We start from the raw sequence: 17193 nt of genomic DNA, 5'->3' as shown, positions 1-17193 counted from the left end.
TCAGTGACGCGACTCCCGGTACCGGTGTTCAAAATAACAGCGCTGCTAAGCAGCAGCGCTGTATACACTGACGCTCAATGTACAATGCTGCTACTTAGCAGCGCTGTACACCGAGGTCCCGCCAGCATCCTCCCCATACAGCGCTGTCTGGTACATATAGCAGTGCTAGTAGCAGTGCTGTACACAAACTCAATGTACAGTGCTGCTACTCGCAGAATGTGCTCAGGCAGGAGCAGGGACAAGCAGGTCATGTGTGTCCAGCGCTCCTTCCCCTCCTGCTAGCTGCGAGTTGGAGGGGGCGGGGCGGGGCTCTGGAATCCAGAGTCTGGATGCTAATCATGGGCAGCTAGATATGACGTCAGGTGTCCCACCCTTATGACTCCTGTTGCTGTGTTCTGGTGTCGTGCGGCCCAGCAGCAGATTTTCTGGCTAAAGTGAAAAAAGCAAATAACAGTGAAAATTCATAGCAGCAGTGGCTGTGTCCAGTAGCAGCAATAGTGGTGATTATCATCATCAGTGCCCGTCTCCAGTAGCAGCAGTAGCGGTTATCATCATCAGTGCCCGTCTCTAGTAGCAGCAGTAGCGGTCATCATCATCAGTGCCCGTCTCCAGTAGCAGCAGTAGCGGTCATCATCATCAGTGCCCGTCTCCAGTAGCAGCAGTAGCAGTCATCATCATCAGTGCCCGTCTCCAGTAGCAGCAGTAGCGGTTATCATCATCAGTGCCCGTCTCCAGTAGCAGCAGTAGCGGTCATCATCATCAGTGCCCGTCTCCAGTAGCAGCAGTAGCGGTTATCATCATCAGTGCCCGTCTCCAGTAGCAGCAGTAGCGGTTATCATCATCAGTGCCCGTCTCCAGTAGCAGCAGTAGCGGTTATCATCATCAGTGCCCGTCTCCAGTAGCAGCAGTAGCAGTCATCATCATCAGTGCCCGTCTCCAGTAGCAGCAGTAGCGGTTATCATCATCAGTGCCCGTCTCCAGTAGTAGCAGTAGCGGTCATCATCATCAGTGCCCGTCTCCAGTAGCAGCAGTAGCGGTTATCATCATCAGTGCCCGTCTCCAGTAGCAGCAGTAGCGGTTATCATCATCAGTGCCCGTCTCCAGTAGCAGCAGTAGCGGTCATCATCATCAGTGCCCGTCTCTAGTAGCAGTAGCCATCTTTCTGTGTTAGGGGCTCACTACGCCTTCACCTCAAACCCTTGTAAAATGAGTAAAAAACAAACATCGCTGAAGAGCTTCTTTGAAAAGGAAGAAAGAGCCAATGAGACAGATGAAGACTCCGTGACTACTAAAAAAAAGAAAGCTGCATTTAAAAGAAAATACAATGAGTCCTATTTAAATTATGGGTTCATCGCAACTGGCGATTCACATGCCCCAAGCCCACTCTGTCTGATATGTGGCGACCGGCTATCCAACGAGGCCATGAAGCCTTCAAAACTGGTTCGCCACTTACAGACCAAGCACCCTGCATCAAAAGACAAGCCTTTGGAGTTTTTTGAAAGAAAAAAACGTGAACACGAAGGACAGAAGCAATTATTGAAGGCCACCACATCAACAAATGTGTCTGCACTGAGAGCATCATTCTTAGTGGCTAACCGCATTGCCAAGGCTAAGAAGCCCTTTACTATTGGTGAGGAGTTGATTCTACCTGCCGCTAAGGACATTTGCCATGAACTTTTAGGAGAGGCTGCGGTTAAAAAAGTGGCACAGGTTCCTCTTTCAGCGAGCACTGTCACTAGACGAATTAATGAAATAGCAGAAGACATCGAGGTACAATTGTTGGAGAGGATTAATGCGTCACCATGGTACGCAATCCAGGTTGACGAGTCTACTGACGTTGAGAACAAGGCAATGATGCTTGTTTATGTGCGATATATTTTTCAGGAGGATGTGCATGAGGATATGTTATGTGCATTATTGTTGCCAGCCAACACCACAGGTGCAGAACTATTCAAGTCTTTGGATGATTACATATCAGGAAACCTAAACTGGTCATTTTGTGTCGGTATATGCACAGACGGAGCAGCTGCCATGACTGGACGGCTTTCTGGTTTAACTACCCGGGTCAAAGAGGTTGCGTCTGAATGCGAGTCTACGTACTGTGTCATCCATAGAGAAATGCTGGCAAGCCGAAAAATGTCACCTGAACTTAACAGTGTTTTGCAAGATGTGATTAAAGTTATTAATCACATCAAAGCACATGCCCTTAACTCACGCCTGTTCGAGCAGCTCTGTGAGGAGATGGACGCGGAGCACAAACGTCTTCTCCTACACACAAGTCAGATGGCTTTCTAAAGGTAGAGCACTGGCCAGAGTTTTTGAGTTACGAGACCCGCTTTATAGATTTCTTTTACAAAAAGAATCGCCACTTGCAGCACATTTCAGTAGTAAGGAATGGGTCACAAAACTTGCTTACTTATGTGACATATTCAACTTTTTGAACGAACTTAATCTGTCACTTCAGGGGAGAATGACAACTGCCTTCAAGTTGGCAGATAAAGTTGCTGCATTTAAAGCCAAACTGGAAGTGTGGGGACGGCGAGTGAGAACAGGTATATTTGACATGTTTCAAACATTAGCAGGAATTTTGGAAGAGACCGAGCCTGAGCCTTCATTCTCCCAGCTGGTGCATGATCACCTATCTCAGCTTTCAGAAGAGTTTGAGCGCTATTTTCCGACCACAAAAGACCCACGAACTAGGAAGGAATGGATTCGCAACCCATTTGTGAACAAGCCAGGTGAATCGACCTTGTCCGTGCTTGAAGAAGACCAACTGCTTGAGATTGCAAATGATGGTAGCCTTAAAAGTATGTTTGAGACTTCAAATCTCCCAACATTCTGGATTAAAGTCAAGGCTGAATATCCTGGAATCGCCACCAAAGCACTGAAAACTCTGCTTCCATTTCCAACATCCTATCTTTGTGAAACTGGGTTTTCTGCCATGACAACAGCAAAAACGAGATTACGGAGTAGACTGGACATAAGGAACACACTTCGGGTTTCACTGTCTCCCATCACCCCTAGATGGGACCGTCTTGTTGCAGGAAAACAAGCCCAGTGCTCCCACTGATCCAGGGAAACAAGCCTGGTGCTCCCACTCATTCTGAACCTATGGTAAGTTTATTCAGCCTGTATTTGCTTTTTTTGTGGGAAGGGGATTCTATGCTGGGCGACTCTTCTCCATCTTTTAGCGGCGCCGATCCCAGCTAGCTCCCTAGGTTATGTTCAGCCCATTTGCTTTGCATGATATATTTGTACCTTACGTTTGTGGGGATTAGGCAGGTTATATCAGGTGTCACAGCATGCACAAAGGGGCTGTAACTCATACTAATATGTGCCCTTTTTCTATTATTGGGACTGTCTAAATAGGTTCTATTTGTGTATTAGCACGTAGGATCTGTAGTTTTATGTTACTTGTCCTCTTTCCCATCATTGCATGAACCGGCATTACACAAGATGAATACGCCCTATTATGCTGTTGTAGTATTGCACTTTGTATTATGTGGACCCTTATTTCCCATTGTTTATGGGTGTTTTTAATTGTTTTTACTACAGTTGTCTGTGTGGTGTGGTTCTAATAATAAAATTTGTTACTTGTTTGTTTAATTGTATCGTGGTGATCCCGTTCTTATGATGCAGTCTCTTTTCTTATGAACTGTTGAATCACATTCTCATTATAAATGTCATAATTATATGATAAGTATGCACTAAGCTCCACCCCTCCATAACCCCACCCCCACATGACCAGAGCCCCGCCCCTGCCCCTCCCCCACCGGGCCATGGAAAACTGGTCTTGGTTAAAGCGGGTCCCTGGTGCAAAAAAGGTTGGGGACCTCTGATATAGAGGACAAGCTGTGTGGGTTCCATCTCCATCAGTTGTCTTTGATCTACTGGATGGAAACTAGTTGCTATAATAGCTTCCATGCACAGTACACAAAAAGGAGGGATTTCTGCTCCTCTTTCTCTGAAGCACAAAGAAAGAAACAGAACAACATTGCAAAGGGCTTCCTATATAGTTTTCCCCCCATGAACCTTCAAGAAACAGTGAGAGAAAACACTTATCACTGAGATGAGTAAACAATGGTGGTGCAGAGGGATCATGTGTTCTTTCTTATCCACGATGATGTTTTGTGTGAAGGAAGTATGCACCTTACCTGCCACTAGCCTGTATGCACTTTATTTGTGACCAACTGGAGTTATGAAACATGTTAGGCTACGTACAACCTTCCCCTGACGAAGACGCCTTAGCAGCGTCGATACGCGTGGGGCTGTCACCCCCCTCTTGGGCTTTCCTCTGTCGGCTACCCCCTCGTACACTTCAGCCCTTTTAAGGGGTACACGTATTTGTGTACCTGCTTTTCTGGCAACCCCCTCCTTTTTAGTACCCTGGCTACCAAGGGACTGGCTCTGTATTGATCTGGATCCGACCCTACATTGGGTGATGTATGATATGGGTTGTCAGTATTAAGGTGTGCAGCAGGTGTGCTTACATATGGTGCAGCATTCTATTGATTGCGGTGATATTTTGTGCATTTTTCCTCATGCCTGCTCCCTTATTAGGGGCTACAGATCTTATTTAACAATTGCTATAGTAGGGGTCTAGACGGGTGATAGCACAGGGCTTTGAGGATTTCTATTGTGACCATTTGGGATTATATGAACCTGCTATTTGATCTCATGCCCTGTGTACCATTTGTATGTTCATGTATATTGACCTTCATTATTTAGTCCTGGAGGAGGAGGGTTGGTCTGTTTGGTTTTTAAATGTTTTTAATTGTGTGTCCTGTTTATTGCCTTTTGTTGTAATGATATGTTAAAATAAAATTTATTGTATATGGTTGATCCCAGTTTGTGCATATCCTTTTCTTGTGCTTTTTCTGATATTGTTTATATGCACGTTGCTGATCGCCTTTATATTATGTGCGGTGCCCGCCTCCCTTTGTTGTTTGTATATGTTAGGCTATGTTCACATTTGCGCCGCTCCCGGCTGCGTCGGGCGCAGCCGCGGCGACGCACGCGCCATGCGCCCCTATATTTAACATGGGGGCGCATGGACATGCGTTGCATTTGCGTTTTGCGACGCATGCGTCGCTGCAGCGCATGCGTCTGGGAGCAGGGAACGCAGCATGATGCAGTTTTTCCTGCGCCCAAAACCATGCAAAAAGCAACGCATGCGTCGCAAAACGCAGCGTTTGTGCATGCGTTCATATTTGCGTTGTGCGTTGCGTCGCCGACGCAGCGCCGCACAACGCAAGTGTGAACGTAGCCTTAGAGATATTTCTACTTCTATTAGTATCTACTACAGGGACAACTAGGGATTCCTTTAGGGCCTCACGATATGTAGTGGAGGAGCCATTACGTTCATTAAGATAAGGGTGTCAACCCATGCAGCTAAGTATGGACAGAAAATCTAGGGGCTCGAGAGGGCAAGAATCAGAGTGTCCCTCCTGCAAGTAAGTTTAGCTTTTTATATCATCTATAAAGATATATTCTAAGTTTCTGTTCAATATAAAGAAATAAATGGTTACATTTTATAGGACTTTTTTTCTTTTCCAATTTATGGGGCTCAACATTTTTGTTGTTTTCTTTATAAACAGAAACAAGAGCATGGGGACATTCCATACAACAGGTATTGCCCCTATTTACACCCTACCTCTAGGTTTTTGCTAAGTGATACCAGTTTTGGGGGATGGAGTTCCTTTTGAACTCCACAGAAACCTCCTGTTTTTAGTATTATCAGTAATCTTTGCATCAGTACAGGGCATTTTCTGGTGTTTATCATATTGTAGGTACAGGTGCTTCTCACAAAATTAGAATATCATCAAAAAGTCAATTTATTTCAGTTCTTCAATACAAAAAGTGAATCTCATTGTGGAGACCAGACTGAACCAAAGGATCCATTTTGTCTCCCAGATGAAATCTGCTTCTGCACAGCAAACTTGACATTTCCTTTTATAGAAGTAATCACGCGCGCATTTCTCCTTGATATTGTAGCCTTTCACCCACATACCAGATATTGTAACTTTTCACTAGTATAGATTTGCTTTGTAAGTGATTATGAAATATGAGCGCTTGTGCGCATGTCTGTAAATGCCTAACTTCTTACTATATAAAGAAGGGGCAGCGCCCAGTGAGGCAGGCGTGCTCCGGGGCTACCCCTGTTTATGAACACACAACCTTTGTGCTGCGTGTCATTTACTTGGATTCCTCAATCCAGGAAGCCAGGGACGGAAGAGGACTCAACATTTCTTGGCGCCCGAAACAGGGACCCGAGGCGAGAGTGTCTACTCGAGATTCACCTACGGATACGGACAACGGAGATCTGGGATAATGGACGGCAAATGAATTGAAAAACCTGGCCAGGTAAGAGACATTATTAGTTCTCTTTTATCTGCCCTGTATTATCCGAAAGATCTCTACGAGCCGTGTCACGCTGGGTTAGTCTAGTAGTGAGTAGATACCTACAAAACTCGGGTTACCATATTGTATAGATTTATGAGTCCTGTCCCTGGCAGTGTGTGAACAAGTGTGAAGGTTGTGGCATGTTATGAAAGAAGGATAAAAGTACGTAGAACAATAAGCCGAAATTGTTAGGACAAGTCTTATTAGTGAAGTCAGCCTAACTGGGTCATGTGGTTGCGTCCTTTCGGGGAGACCTCCGCCCATGCTTGACTCTCTTTGAGAAACTTGTTCCTTCATTTTTGGATAAGAGTTTGATAGAATGAGCCCAGGACACGGGTCCATGAGCCTGGGACAAGTATGATAACAGAGACAGAGAGTTTGGTGATCTGTTTGGTGTTGCTGATCCTGTTTGCGTGCATTGTAGGAATCAAGTTTATTCTGCACATTAGAAAGAACGGAGCAAATCAGCCCTTCAATATCTTAGCTCCCTAGGAAAGAAGACAACGAGACATCACTCTAGTGAGGTGATTGTCCAAACGTCACCTAGGATAAGTGTAGCTATTATTGAAAAGAAAAATGGGAAATAAACAGACAAAAACCGTCTTAGGACAAGTAGAAGCAAAAGATATCATACAGGAAAGATGTGGAAAGACAGTCAGAAGGCAGATCAGAAGGGTAAGAGAAAAATTGGGAATTTCAGAAGCACTTATGTTTAGCACTGAATGGGAAAGACTGAGTAAAGAACGAGGTGGAATTATCAAAGACAATGGGTGGGAAGAAATCATACACTGTATGATAAAGGTCTCAAAAACAGCTAAAGAGGAGAATTGGAAGTATGATCCAGACACTTCCAAATGGAGTATGGGTACGGGAAAATGTTGTGCCACGACTCATTCAGTTCCTCCTCCTTACCTAGATCCGAATGTTCAACCATTTGTACCTTCTGAAGGAGGACAAACCAAACCAAATTTATATCCTGGGTTAAATGGGGTGGAAGGATGGGTGTGCAAAAATTGTGGCCAGCAGAATCCAGACTGGAGAACTGAATGTTCTGCCTGTGGGGCCCCCAGAGGTCATCAATTGTTAGCTCCTGTTAGGATAGTACCGAAACCCTTCAGAGAAACTGGTGTAGATGGAGCAATGGCAACTAGATATCACCAAACCCGACAATACTTCCCTTGGTCCCCCGCTGAAGGAATGTCTCTTCTACATAATGCACCAGATCCTACCCAGTACCCAGTTAGATTCGCACAGTATATACAGCAAATTATGCAGACTCATGCAGGAGTCTGGGCAGATGGAGAGGAATTATGTAGAATGAAAATGACTCCTGGTCTCTTCCAGGAACTGCTAACACATCTACAGGGACACAGGCCACAGGTGGGACAGGAGCTACAAGAGGGACAAGCGGGACAAGGTGCCTTACAAACGATAGAATCAGGAACACAATTTGTAGACCATTTAATAGTTTTCATGAGGCAGAAACAGAGGCAGAGAGGAACAACGGGAGTGGTGGCTCAGAGACCTGGACAATCGGTAGATGAATATTATCTAGGGGTAGAGAATAATTTTAGAGATGAAGGAATAGATCTAACCGCTCCAGGAATGATGAGGTTAATTACAAAAACCTTTATAGATGGATTGTCTCCAAAAGTAAAGGAAAAACTTAAGGCTGCAACTCCTGATTGGAGAACCTTGGAAGACCCACACTTGGCCAGGCAAAAAGCCGTAGGGATAGAGTTGGATTTAAGAGAAAATCATAAGCCTGTCAGAATAGCGCAAGCAAACACAACAGGTGGAAGGGCAAGACATAATTTTCCCTGTCATTACTGCAAGAAACCAGGACATTTCCAGAAAGAATGTAGAAAGAAGCAGGCAGACATAAAATCAGGAAAATTTGTACCAAAGAATAAGCCCTCAGACATCCAACAGACATCCATAGTGGATGGTCCCATACCAGACTCAGATTGACTCAATGTGTTACAAACTTCCCTACCAGCTAGAAGACCTATAATACAGGTGAATGTGGGGGGAAGAGAGATTCCATTCTTGATAGATACAGGTGCAACTTCCTCAATTTTGAATCAAGATTTTCTTCCAAACCCGGAAGATATTTCACAACAAACAACTTTTGCTGAGGGTTATGATGGGGTAATTCGAACACTACCATATACTGTGCCCCTAGAGGTCTCATTAGGACCTAAATGTTTTGCATCCAGATTTTTGTATGCCAGAGGTGCCCCAACATGTTTGTTGGGAACTGATGTCTTGAAGAAATTAGAAGCTAACATCAATTTTAGGGAAGATGGCACAGTCATGCTGACTATCCCTGATGATGCAGAAACATTAGAACAATATGTCAGAATTCAGGCTTTTGAGGATTATACTGAAGAAAAAGAGTACACCACAGATCTAGACCTCTCAACGGTCCCAGAAACACTGTGGGCACAGGGTGACACTGATGTGGGATTATTGCATATCTCTCCTGTAAAACTATCTGTGCAACCAGGAACTGTTCTCCCACAGCTCAGACAATACCCTGTGAGTGCCCAGCAGGAACTAGCGATTACAAAACAGATAGAGGGATATAGAGAGAAAGGGGTTTTGGTAGAGATACAATCACCTGCTAACACTCCTCTGTATCCAGTCAAGAAGAGAACTCTTGATAAGGGTTCTATGCCCAAATATCGTATGGTACATGATCTAAGAGAAATAAACAAAGTTCTAGATCCAATCACCCCAGTTGTACCCAATCCTCATACGTTACTATCACAGATACCAGCCAGTTCTCAAGTGTTTACTGTAATAGATCTTTCAAATGCATTTTTCTCGGTTCCTTTACACCAAGACAGTTGGCATTTGTTTGCATTTACATTTAAGGGCAAACAGTTGGCGTGGACACGCCTTCCACAGGGAATGATACACTCCCCTACTCTTTATTCAAATGCCCTACAAACAGTCCTTCAGAGGTTTGAACCCGAACCACAGGTAGTAATTTTGCAGTATGTGGATGACCTACTACTTTGCTGCCCAGATCTAGAAACTGCAGAAAGGTCCACTGTGAGTTTACTATGTTTCCTAGAAAAAGAAGGGTGTAAAGTGAATAGACAAAAGCTACAAGTTTGTCAGACCAAAGTGGTCTTTCTAAGTCATTGCATTTCTCAAGGTAAAAAGCATCTTACACCTCAAAGAACTGAAGCAATAAGACAGATGAATGAGCCTAGAAATCATAAACAGCTACGAGCATTTTTAGGAATAGTGTCTCATTGTAGACAATGGATTATACATGCCAGTCAACTAATGCAACCACTGTATGACTGTGTAAAAAGTGAACCTTATTTGTTGACAAAAGAAGGTCAGATTTCGTTCCAACAATTAAAAGATGCCCTTGTTTCAGCTCCAGCGTTAGGGCTACCAGACTACACCAAACCATTTCAGCTTATGGCTGCAGAAGTTGATTCCCATGCTACAGGAGTTCTTACCCAGAAGCATGCAGGGAAACAAAGACCAATTGCATATCTTTCAGCAAGGTTAGATCCCGTAGCTAGAGCAGCGCCAACCTGTGTACGTGTAGTTGTTGCTGTCTCACTATTGTTGGACAAAGCATCAGAAATTGTCCTAGAGCATCCACTCACAGTTCAAACTACACATGATGTTTATGGGATATTAAACCAGGTCCAACCAAAACACATTTCCATGGCCAGACATTTGCGGCTGCAGTGTTCTTTGCTGCTCCCCTCTACTATCACATTTGCAAGGCTTCAGACTCTCAATTTAGCTACACTGCTACCTCTCGAGTCTAAAGGGGGGAATAAGGACACTGATCCACACGCAAATTTTTTCCCTACAGATACACATGATTGTACAGAGCTCATTTTACAAGAAACAGTAGGCTTACCCAATGTATCCGAAACACCACTTCAAAATCCAGATTTAGAGCTGTTTATAGATGGTAGTAGGTTTGCAGATGACACAGGTAACTTCCATACAGGGTATGCAGTTGTGTCAGAATCTGAAACTCTCAAAGCAGAACCGCTTCCACCGAAACAATCTGCACAAGAAGCAGAACTAACAGCATTGATTGAAGCTCTAAAAATAGCTGAGAATCAGACAGCTAATATATACACTGATTCTAGGTATGCACATGGTATTGTGTTTGATTTTGGAGTAATCTGGAGAGCTAGAGGTTACATGACAGCGTCAGGACAACCTGTAAAACATGCTTCTCTGATCAAACAGATCTTAGAGGCTGCACAAGAAACAAAAGAAGTAGCAGTAATCAAGGTAGCTGCACATGTGAGACTCGACACTAGGGAATCTAGGGGAAATGATAGGGCTGATAAAGCAGCCAAAGCAGCAGCAGTCAAACCCTTACAACAGGTCCATACTGTAAACCTCACAGAAAATACTGAAGATAGACTGAGACAAGCACAGGAAGATGCAGGAGAAGAGGAGAGGGACAGGTGGAAAAAGGAAGGGGCAGAAGAACAAGAGGGAATTTGGAAGAAAAATGGACTAATATGTCTACCTAGAGCCTGGTACCCGATAGTAGTTGGTGGATTACATCACCCTACGCATGTGTCTGCAAATGCAATGACACTACTGGCAAAGCAAGTCTGGTTGGCTCCAGGTTTTGGCAACTACGCAAGAGACTATTGTGCTGCATGCGCTATATGCCTGACACATAATCCCGGACAGACAGCAAAGACCCCTATGAAGCACCACGTCCGACCTCTCTACCCGTTTCAACGGTTGCAGATAGACTTTATCCAGCTGCCAAAGAGTAATGGGTATGAGTATGTGTTGGTGTGTGTGGACATGTTCTCGGGGTGGCCAGAGGCCTATCCAGTTCGGAAGGCTTCAGCTAAAAACACTGCTGTAAAGCTAGTTACCGAACTGGTGCCCCGTTATGGTCTCCCTGAAGTGATCGAGTCAGATAGGGGTACTCATTTCACTGGAGAAATATTTCAAAATGTACTGAAAATGTTGGGTGTTGAAAGTCAGTTACACACTCCGTATCATCCTCAAAGTTCTGGTAAGGTGGAACGCATGAATGGAACTTTAAAATTAAAAATACAGAAAGCCATGGCTGAAACAGGAAAGCCTTGGACAGAATGCCTTCCACTGGCCCTTTACTCAATACGCAATACCCCAAGGGGTAAGACTAAACTGTCTCCATATGAAATTTTGTTTGGCAGGACTGCCAATTTAGGATGTTATTTTCCACAGCAACTTGTGTTAAATATTGAATCACTGACTTCCTATGTGCAAAATCTTCAGAAACAATTAACTAAGGTGCATGCACAAGTTTTTGCTTCCCTTCCAGATCTTGACAACACTGAAGGAAGTCACAAGTTGGAACCAGGTGATCAAGTCTATATAAAAAGACACACCAGAAAGGCTCTTGAACCAAGATTTGACGGACCCTTCCAAGTCCTGTTGACAACACCTACATCAGTCAAGCTTGAAGGAAAGGCATCATGGATACATGCAAGCCATTGCAAAAAAGCAGTATAAAACTCATGATATTGATGTTAATAATGTTAACCACAACGAAGGCATGGGAAAGACTAAATTCTTTAGCCCCTTTGAACAATAGATTCGTACAACATCATAGAAAATTAGTGCACGACTTGTTAAACAATACACAAACCCTGACAGATTGTTGGATCTGTACCCATTCGCCGGTATCAGCCACAAGTATACCTTTTCTAGCAGTTCCCGTATCAGCAGAAGAAATATTCGCTTGGCCTAATTGTTCAGACAACCTGGCCAACAACCAAACTGGTAATACTAGGCTATGGAATACTACAATCGCCATACCAATTGTGGAATGGAAACAGGAACACATGGGCTACTTGCACAGTGAACAAGTCTGTATGATCATGTTCACACACCACCAAGAAACCTGAAGACACAAAAGAGAATAGTAAAACCAAAAACACTCAGTTTGAAAAAATGTTGCAGTAATCCGCAAGTGCTAGTAAAAGATGTAAAAAACAGGGTATTTGGTTGATACGTGTTTTGCAAAAAATGTATACTAAGCTGCTCTACCAATCTTCACGGTATACCCTTATCAGAGCAGTCCTAACTAATGTATGCAATCCCTATCTGATGTATTTAAAAACCTGATCATCTGTATATAACCTGTGTGAACAGGGTTCAGAGAGGAAAAATCCATGTGTGCATACAGGGTAGAACAGCTTTTGTGCAGATAGCCCAAGAGGATTGGTGGAACTCCCCAGTCTTGTAAACACAAGAGAACAATTATGGAAACAGGAACACATGGGCTACTTGCACAGTGAACAAGTCTGTATGATCATGTTCACACACCACCAAGAAACCTGAAGACACAAAAGAGAATAGTAAAACCAAAAACACTCAGTTTGAAAAAATGTTGCAGTAATCCGCAAGTGCTAGTAAAAGATGTAAAAAACAGGGTATTTGGTTGATACGTTTTTTGCAAAAAATGTATACTAAGCTGCTCTACCAATCTTCACGGTATACCCTTATCAGAGCAATCCTAACTAATGTATGCAATCCCTATCTGATGTATTTAAAAACCTGATCATCTGTATATAACCTGTGTGAACAGGGTTCAGAGAGGAAAAATCCATGTGTGCATACAGGGTAGAACAGCTTTTGTGCAGATAGCCCAAGAGGATTGGTGGAACTCCCCAGTCTTGTAAACACAAGAGAACAATTATGGAAACAGGAACACATGGGCTACTTGCACAGTGAACAAGTCTGTATGATCATGTTCACACACCACCAAGAAACCTGAAGACACAAAAGAGAATAGTAAAACCAAAAACACTCAGTTTGAAAAAATGTTGCAGTAATCCGCAAGTGCTAGTAAAAGATGTAAAAAACAGGGTATTTGGTTGATACGTTTTTTGCAAAAAATGTATACTAAGCTGCTCTACCAATCTTCACGGTATACCCTTATCAGAGCAGTCCTAACTAATGTATGCAATCCCTATCTGATGTATTTAAAAACCTGATCATCTGTATATAACCTGTGTGAACAGGGTTCAGAGAGGAAAAATCCATGTGTGCATACAGGGTAGAACAGCTTTTGTGCAGATAGCCCAAGAGGATTGGTGGAACTCCCCAGTCTTGTAAACACAAGAGAACAATTATGGAAACAGGAACACATGGGCTACTTGCACAGTGAACAAGTCTGTATGATCATGTTCACACACCACCAAGAAACCTGAAGACACAAAAGAGAATAGTAAAACCAAAAACACTCAGTTTGAAAAAATGTTGCAGTAATCCGCAAGTGCTAGTAAAAGATGTAAAAAACAGGGTATTTGGTTGATACGTTTTTTGCAAAAAATGTATACTAAGCTGCTCTACCAATCTTCACGGTATACCCTTATCAGAGCAGTCCTAACTAATGTATGCAATCCCTATCTGATGTATTTAAAAACCTGATCATCTGTATATAACCTGTGTGAACAGGGTTCAGAGAGGAAAAATCCATGTGTGCATACAGGGTAGAACAGCTTTTGTGCAGATAGCCCAAGAGGATTGGTGGAACTCCCCAGTCTTGTAAACACAAGAGAACAATTATGGAAACAGGAACACATGGGCTACTTGCACAGTGAACAAGTCTATATGATCATGTTCACACACCACCAAGAAACCTGAAGACACAAAAGAGAATAGTAAAACCAAAAACACTCAGTTTGAAAAAATGTTGCAGTAATCCGCAAGTGCTAGTAAAAGATGTAAAAAACAGGGTATTTGGTTGATACGTTTTTTGCAAAAAATGTATACTAAGCTGCTCTACCAATCTTCACGGTATACCCTTATCAGAGCAGTCCTAACTAATGTATGCAATCCCTATCTGATGTATTTAAAAACCTGATCATCTGTATATAACCTTTGTGAACAGGGTTCAGAGAGGAAAAATCCATGTGTGCATACAGGGTAGAACAGCTTTTGTGCAGATAGCCCAAGAGGATTGGTGGAACTCCCCAGTCTTGTAAACACAAGAGAACAATTATGGAAACAGGAACACATGGGCTACTTGCACAGTGAACAAGTCTGTATGATCATGTTCACACACCACCAAGAAACCTGAAGACACAAAAGAGAATAGTAAAACCAAAAACACTCAGTTTGAAAAAATGTTGCAGTAATCCGCAAGTGCTAGTAAAAGATGTAAAAAACAGGGTATTTGGTTGATACGTTTTTTGCAAAAAATGTATACTAAGCTGCTCTACCAATCTTCACGGTATACCCTTATCAGAGCAGTCCTAACTAATGTATGCAATCCCTATCTGATGTATTTAAAAACCTGATCATCTGTATATAACCTGTGTGAACAGGGTTCAGAGAGGAAAAATCCATGTGTGCATACAGGGTAGAACAGCTTTTGTGCAGATAGCCCAAGAGGATTGGTGGAACTCCCCAGTCTTGTAAACACAAGAGAACAATTATGGAAACAGGAACACATGGGCTACTTGCACAGTGAACAAGTCTGTATGATCATGTTCACACACCACCAAGAAACCTGAAGACACAAAAGAGAATAGTAAAACCAAAAACACTCAGTTTGAAAAAATGTTGCAGTAATCCGCAAGTGCTAGTAAAAGATGTAAAAAACAGGGTATTTGGTTGATACGTTTTTTGCAAAAAATGTATACTAAGCTGCTCTACCAATCTTCACGGTATACCCTTATCAGAGCAGTCCTAACTAATGTATGCAATCCCTATCTGATGTATTTAAAAACCTGATCATCTGTATATAACCTGTGTGAACAGGGTTCAGAGAGGAAATTATGTTTCCATAATTGTTCTCTTGTGTTTACAAGACTGGGGAGTTCCACCAATCCTCTTGGGCTATCTGCACAAAAGCTGTTCTACCCTGTATGCACACATGGATTTTTCCTCTCTGAACCCTGTTCACACAGGTTATATACAGATGATCAGGTTTTTAAATACATCAGATAGGGATTGCATACATTAGTTAGGACTGCTCTGATAAGGGTATACCGTGAAGATTGGTAGAGCAGCTTAGTATACATTTTTTGCAAAAAACGTATCAACCAAATACCCTGTTTTTTACATCTTTTACTAGCACTTGCGGATTACTGCAACATTTTTTCAAACTGAGTGTTTTTGGTTTTACTATTCTCTTTTGTGTCTTCAGGTTTCTTGGTGGTGTGTGAACATGATCATACAGACTTGTTCACTGTGCAAGTAGCCCATGTGTTCCTGTTTCCATAATTGTTCTCTTGTGTTTACAAGACTGGGGAGTTCCACCAATCCTCTTGGGCTATCTGCACAAAAGCTGTTCTACCCTGTATGCACACATGGATTTTTCCTCTCTGAACCCTGTTCACACAGGTTATATACAGATGATCAGGTTTTTAAATACATCAGATAGGGATTGCATACATTAGTTAGGACTGCTCTGATAAGGGTATACCGTGAAGATTGGTAGAGCAGCTTAGTATACATTTTTTGCAAAAAACGTATCAACCAAATACCCTGTTTTTTACATCTTTTACTAGCACTTGCGGATTACTGCAACATTTTTTCAAACTGAGTGTTTTTGGTTTTACTATTCTCTTTTGTGTCTTCAATTGTGGAATGGGTAGAATTTCCTTGGTGGCAGGGTAATCTCTCAGGGAGTAGTACACATCTACAATATTTGGCCTATAAGGGTGGAGCCTGGGTCCCTAGGAATAAGACTGGATTAACTAATTTAGGACAGGTCCCCACAGAAAATCTACAGCTCAGTTTCAGTACAACCGCCCCTCCCTCTGATGCTTTCAAACCTGTAGTATTGGAAAGATACATACATAATAGAAAATGGGAACATTCTGAGTTGTTCCCCCAAGGTGATGATAACAGTTGTACAAGTAAGCCGGGGAACCTGGTTTGTAATGAATCTGATGAGTATGTCAACGGAATGCATGTGTGTGGGAATCCCGCAGCCGGGTACTGTAGCCCCTTGGGACAAAAACCCTCTTGGTGTATGCTTCAAAATGTATCTAGTTTTGTGGATTTGGCTCACAGATTGGTATTGCAGCACTCAGCTCTATGGGATCTGCCTGAGGGTACATTTTGGATATGCGGAGAAGGAGCATATAATTGGCTTCCCGTAGGTATAAAGGGTACTTGTACATTAGGACGCCTAACCCCAGCTACTTTCATAATTTCAAATAAACAAGTGAATATGCAAGCCGTACCCAAGAACACACTATATAAAAGAGCTGCAGATAACTCACCACGTCCCTCGGGGAGGCCACATATAGTACAAATGGGAATTCCCAACAAAATTGCTAGTACCATTTTTATTTATCCTATGTTAACACAAATGTGGGATAAATTAGTTAGAGCCACGGATTATCTAGATCAGAGGTCCCCAACCGCCGGTCCGCGGACCAGGACCGGGCCGTTGGGGTTTTTCAGCCGGTCCGCGGCGCCGCTGACAGCTAGCTTCGTGGCCCTGCGCCTGGTCAGAGCACGCTCTGTGACAGCTCGCAGCTCCCGGCAGAGAACATTATGCAGGACGGGGCGGGGCGTCAGGCGGGTCTTAGTGACACAGCCCTCCTGCGCAGCATGGTGTGTTCCTGACGGGGTGGGGCGGCAGGCTCTCCTCACTGACACGCCCAGTGGCGTATCTAGGGGGGCGCAGCCGGCAGGGGGGGCGCAGTCGGGCCGCCTCATTCGGCGGTCCGCAGTGTCTCCCCCGGCGGCTGCATTCTGCCGCCCCCGGTCAGGGAGTCAGCTGTTCTCTGTGCCGACTGTCAAGCTGACAGCCGGCACAGA

The 17193-nt window shown here is 43.4% G+C and overlaps 1 protein-coding gene across 1 annotated transcript in view; it reads right to left on the bottom strand.

Moving 5' to 3' along the window:
• The window catches only part of KNTC1 (kinetochore associated 1), a 356896-nt gene that overhangs the window by 231125 nt on the left and 108578 nt on the right, over positions 1 to 17193 (bottom strand). The window lies entirely within an intron of this gene.

Source organism: Ranitomeya imitator, chromosome 1, assembly GCF_032444005.1.
Source record: "Ranitomeya imitator isolate aRanImi1 chromosome 1, aRanImi1.pri, whole genome shotgun sequence".
In the NCBI taxonomy this organism is placed as follows: domain Eukaryota; kingdom Metazoa; phylum Chordata; class Amphibia; order Anura; family Dendrobatidae; genus Ranitomeya; species Ranitomeya imitator.
This window is presented reverse-complemented; position numbering and strand designations above follow the sequence as displayed.